Here is a 5,740-nt window from a genome sequence, read left to right on the forward strand (position 1 = left end):
TTTTTTTTTTTTTTCCTTCTATTTTCCCCCCGTGTTTCCCATCCATCAATCCCCTGCCGGCAGCCCTGACCTCCCCCCACGCTTTATAAACGCGGGGCCGCAGCCTGGGGCCGGGAATTCCCGAGCGGGCTGGGGTCCCCCCGTGGATCGGAGGAGCCGGACTGCTCCCCTTGCCGCTCCGGCGGTGCAGAAGCCGCCCCCCGTGTGCGTGGGAGGCGGGGGGAGCTCCCCCTCCCCCGTGGGCCGCCGGGCCAGACCTCTCCCGGGCTCCCCCGCACCCCGAGAGCCTCCGAGGAGGAGGTTGGCAGCGCCGTGAAGAGCCTTCATTCCCCCCCCCAACAACCCCTCTTCCTCCATCCCCCTTCCCCGGTGGTGCGGGGCACTCACCGCCGGGCGCGGAGGGCAGCGGGCGGGCGGGCGATGCTGCGGAGCCGCCGCGGGCGCGCACCCCGGCGGGGGCGGCTGCGCTGCTGCAGCCGGTACGCGGAGAGGAGGAGGAGGGGGGGACACACGGGTGAAGGGGAGGAGGAGGGGGGGGGCTGCGCTGGGCACCGCCGGCCCCCGCTCCCGGCAGCGCAAGCAGGGTGGAGGGAGGGATGGAGGGAGGGAGGGAGGGATGGAGAAGGGATGGATGGATGGAGGGAGGGATGGAGGGAGGGAGGAGGGCGCTGCAGCTCCTCAATTATTCAGCGCTTCCCCCCCCCTCCCTCTCCGCTCTCTCCCCGCCTGCCTCATGTGACCGCCCGGCAATACCCACGGGTCGGATCGGCCCCACGGAGACCTCTTTGCACCGGGGGGTGTCGTCCCCCCCACCTCCAAACGGCCACCGAGTCCTCTCTGCCTGCCCCGGTGCCCTGAGGGAGGGCTGCGGGTGGCTTCCCCCAAATTACCTGGCTGCTGGGAAATAACCCTCCTGGCTGCCTCCTCCAGAGCAGGGTTTTCCTCCCCTCATGGACAGGGGGTTGGGAAATCTCCCTTTATTTTCCCCTTGAGCCACACTATGAGGTTTGGGTACCAATACCGTAATCCCAAACCAGGCAGAATTAAGACTAAAATAATGCCTCATGCATTGCAGCATGCCGGGGTGTCCAGCCCTCTGCATGGCCTGGCTGGGAGGAGTTAGATGTTGGGTGCAGGATATATTTTATATTTTATATCCATAGCTGTTTTGGAGGATAGCTGGAATTCACGGTCAAGATACTTGCATTTTTCTTTCCTGATTCTTGCTATTTGGTTCCCTCTAGAAGCACTCCCTCGCTGTATCTATATTCGTACCATTTTGGCATCAAATCCAGAATGGTTTCGTCTCCAGCGATGCCTGGTGAGGGTCAGATTTCAGGCTCCGTTACAGCTGCATCCTATAACTTTTAACAGGACCCATTCCTGGATGCGGGGCGTGCTTCAAATGGAGAGAAGCTGCTCATATTCTAAACACCAAAATAAATGTCTGCTGGTAAAAATGAAAGGTGTAATCCTTCAGCTTTGGGTCAGCTTGGGAAGCTGGTATTTGCCTGATGTCAGTGACCCCGACAGGAACCGCATCACTGGCAGTGACCTTCTGGGGACCTGCAGACAGCAACACTGCACAGATAAACCTACCCAGGATGTCCATGATCCTGTTCTTTGGAGCACCACATGTCATCTCTGATTTCCTTTCCAGCCCTGATTTCTGTGGTATTTTTTGTAGCCCACATGCCATCATTTTCCCAGTTTCTTACCAGGCTCCTTCCTCTCTCCAGCTTAGCTTTACCTCCCTCCCTTCCCTCCCTCACAGCAGTCTCTCTGCAGCCCCTCTCTTCCCAAACAAGAAGAGAAAAGACCTCTCCCAGGTCACTGCTGGTCGGCAGGAGGTGTCATCACAGGATGACATGATGCTCCGTTCCCTTCCTGCCTCTCTGGCCAGCACGCATCGCAGCAGAAAAAGCCTCACTGGAGCCAAACTGATTACCCTCCTCACAACCAGCAGTTTTGAAACCTCTGTTTTTATTCTTTCCTTTATTCTTTGATTGCCTGAAAGCAACACTCAGAGCTGCAGCTGCTCTCCTCTCTCTCTCTCTGCCTGTAGTCCCCATGCTTCCCATTTGGTTGTTGTCTCCCTTCTCATTCACTGGCTTCCCCCAGCTGCTTTTTGCTCCGTCTGTGGACGCGGGATGCAGCTGTGGATGGCTGATCTCAGGAGCTTCCCTTTGACTAAACCTGAGCAAAAGAGAAAAGCTTCTCCGTTTGCTAGTGCATCTTGTTTTGCAGTGAGTGAAAGGAGTGTGTGAGTAAAGGACATGTGGGTGGGTGTTTCTGAGATGATCGTCAGCGTGGCCAAGTTTTAATGGGATTTATCTGTGTGGGTGGGTCCAGAGTCACTTGAGTCATATTTACTCCTTGGGGCTGGGACTGCACATCTGGCCCGTTTTGGTTTGGTTGGTATCTGCAGAGAGGGGCTTTTGTGGCCTCTTGGTAAAGGCTTGTAGCACCCAAGTTTTTATAAATTATTATGTGGTACCACGATACCACCCCTGCCTTCCACCTTCCCTCTGCTGCTCAGACCTCTTGCTCTGGCAGACTTTGCTGTATAATATTTTTCCAGACCCTGCTACAGTCCAACCTTGATCTGCTTTTTATATGTTTGTCTCTGTTTTATCCAGTGGTACCTACAATTAGCTACCTGAAACACCCTGCCACCACCTTGAGTAATAAAAGGCACAAGTGTTTTCTCAGAGGCTCACTTAAACTCTTTCTCATGAATCCTTACCCTGTTCTCAGGAGTTTTTTAACTTCCAGTCTTGCAGGAAGAGGAGTTCCACAGCTGCCCCTCTAATAGTGCTCTTGGTTTGATTAAATGTGAGTCTGTCATCTGGATAAATAACCGGATGAGGCCAAGGTACCCTCTAGACAAGTCCCATCAGTGAAATCACCCTCAGATTAGGGTGAAATTTCCCATAGCAGCCAAGCACACGATGACACTTCTGTGGCAGAATTTCCTCTGTCCCCAGGCGCTGCCTAGTTTCTAGATCAAAATAATTTCTGCCCATTTTTCTGTAATAGCAAGTGGCAGTCTGACTAGTCATTTAAATGCTTAATGCTATTTTGAATTCAACCAAGGCTTTGGCCTCAGTAACACCTTCTACCAGGGATCTCCACCAGCTGCTGTCTCATTATCTTGGCTATTCTGCTTATCAGTGTCAAATAATGGCCTTTCCGATTTTGTGGGACGTAACTTTCTTTTTTGTGACTCTGGATGCACACGGACAGAAGCTGCCCCATCGATTTTCTTTCTTCATTTTATTAAAATGTTTGTTTACCTTTCTCATAATCCCCTCGTACTTGTCTCATCCCTGACTAATTAATCGTGCCATTTAAATACCACGACTCCTGCAGTTTTCTGGGCTATTTCTTTGTCTACAGATATTTTCATTAGGATAGTCAACATGCTTTTGACCTGCTGGTCTCTCAGCTCCTCTAGGGCTTCCAACATCCTCACCTCACGGGCCTTCTTTCTCTGCATGGAATCTCCTCAGAGAAGAGAGGTTCATCTCTAATTCTTTTTTTTTGTTGAGTCTTCCTTAGTGTTGCTTCTCAAAATGTTTTGCCACCATAAAAAATGGCTAATGGGCTGCTGAGGAGAGGTCTCTTGGTTTCCCCTTGGAGTATACACTGGGCTCCCACCCTGTGTGCTTGGTCACCCCATCACATTTTGGTTGATTTTGCAAAGGCGCGCTAATTTGGGTTACGTTTCCAAAGAAAAAACTATTTGAAACAGATGAAGTTGTAGAGGAATCAAATCAAATTCCGATCAGAAAGTGCATTTGAAATGTGCATGAGAAAACTATTTTGGAATCAAATCAAATTCCAATCAGAAAGTGCATTTGAAATGTGCATGAGAGTTGAGAATTATTATGTATTTTCAAATGTTCACCCCCAAACTCCACTGGGCACTGACAGCATCTTTCCCTCGTTATTTCCGTGTCCGTGTGTGTTGGCTGCTGTTAGATGAGCAGGGCTGAGGCACAGTCTCCATCACACACTTATCGTTTAGCCAAGGTGGTTGGAGAGTGTCAGCTCTTAGGAAAGATTGATATTTCATAGAAAAGCGCGACTTTTGTCTGCGAGCACCAGGCTGCTTACAGGGACATCCTATTAAGCTGGGATGCAGTGATGGGAGTGGGTTAGACCTCCACCTGCTTGTTCTGCATGTCCAATAGCTCATGTCCATGGCTTTGGCAAGTGTTCCAGCTCTGATTTGCTGAACTGAACTGAACAGCAGTTGCTCCTGGACATCCACTGCAAAGTTCAGCTGAGTGTCTCTGAGCAGAGGCCAGATGGAGCCCTGCAGAAGTGCTGGTATTTTTAGAAATGTGGCCAGAATGCCTGGCCACTTTTTTTCTTACTTTTCCATCCGCTGGAACCTCAGTGAGTACCCTATAGGGGTCAAAGTGATGGAGGCATTAATGTAGGAGGATAAGAAGGGGGATTAATCTTGCTGTCTCATCTCCTGATGAGGAGGGGTGGTACGATGAATACCAGCGTGAGGAAGAATAGTCCTGTAATTAAAATTCCAACTCCAGACTTAGATGACCCCACTCAAGTTACTGGCTCTGCGACAGGTTTCCTGGGTGAACTTCACTGTTCTTTGAAGTCCTATGGCTGTGAAATGATAGTGAAAATATGGTCCAGTCTCTGTGGATGTGTTGGCTGCATCAGATGGAATTTCTTTGCGTGATGCACTGTCTCTAGATGGGTTCCTGACCTCACAGGGGCAATTTGGCTGGGCAGATGCAATTAGCTGGGCAGATGAAAGCAAGTCCCTTGACTGGTGAGCTGTACCTCCCTCCTCCCTGACCCCCTCGTGAAGTCTTACCCTGATGCACAGGGGCTGCAGCCCTGACACAGCAGGGAACGAGCCCAGCACTCATGGGGCACCCTCTTCATTAGTTAAATTACTTGTCTGCAGTGGAACTGGCCACGGGCTTAATTTCTGCTTAGGGGATGGGAAAGGGTTAATCTGCCCTGCTAAGCAGCATCTTGGACAGGCTAAAAGATAACAGCAGCGTGGATGTTTCCCACAAACCCATACCAGGGGCACTTCCCCCCTGGGTGGGAGGGGAACCTCAGCGGTGTGTGGGGTATAACCAGAAATTGGGGTAAAAACCCAGTGCAGAGAAGCCTGGGTGTGCTTTTCCATTCAATTTTATCCAGCTGAGACTTCTCCCAGGCTCGTCCTCTCCTTCTCAGTATCCCCTACGCCAGGCTGGGCAGAGAAGATGGGTAATGCATCCAGCAGACACGTTGCCCCTTCAGAGAGACACAGGGAGCATTAAAGAAATCCCTTTCAGAGCCATGTATGAACCTACAGCCTGAGCCTGGCTCTGGCACGACCTGTGGCCTCTCCCCTGGCTGGAGGCTGTCGCTGGTGCCTGCAGAAGAAGCGATGCCCTTTGGTTGTGCCCTCACCATCCCCAACGCAGAGTGACCCCCCACTGGCACCAGAAGAGCTGTGTTAACCTGGGCCACAGGCAGATAAAGACCCCTGTGATGGGGTCAGGGGCTGTATGGGGTGGGGATACAAGTGGGGACACCCCACGCTGGGGACGGGGAGATGCAGTTCCTGGTGGGGCTCCCCTTCCCACAGGGGCTGCCTCGGCCGCAGACGTGCCTTTGGGGGAGGCTGGGATAAAGCAGCCGCCATGGAGAGGGGATTAGATGATTCAGTGTTTGGAAGCCGCTGCCTTATTTAAAGGACCACACA

The 5,740-nt window shown here is 52.0% G+C and overlaps 1 protein-coding gene across 1 annotated transcript in view; it reads right to left on the minus strand.

The window, feature by feature from the left end:
• The window catches only part of SLC7A14 (solute carrier family 7 member 14), a 34,527-nt gene extending 34,086 nt beyond the window's left edge, over positions 1-441 (minus strand). The window contains exon 1 of the mRNA XM_014938866.1: positions 388-441. The gene's annotated coding sequence lies outside the window, so the exon portion shown is untranslated. The remainder of the gene's footprint in view (positions 1-387) is intronic.
• Positions 442-5,740: the final 5,299 nt, after the last annotated feature.

This window comes from Calidris pugnax, unplaced genomic scaffold (assembly GCF_001431845.1).
Source record: "Calidris pugnax isolate Ruff unplaced genomic scaffold, ASM143184v1 scaffold52, whole genome shotgun sequence".
NCBI lineage: Eukaryota > Metazoa > Chordata > Aves > Charadriiformes > Scolopacidae > Calidris > Calidris pugnax.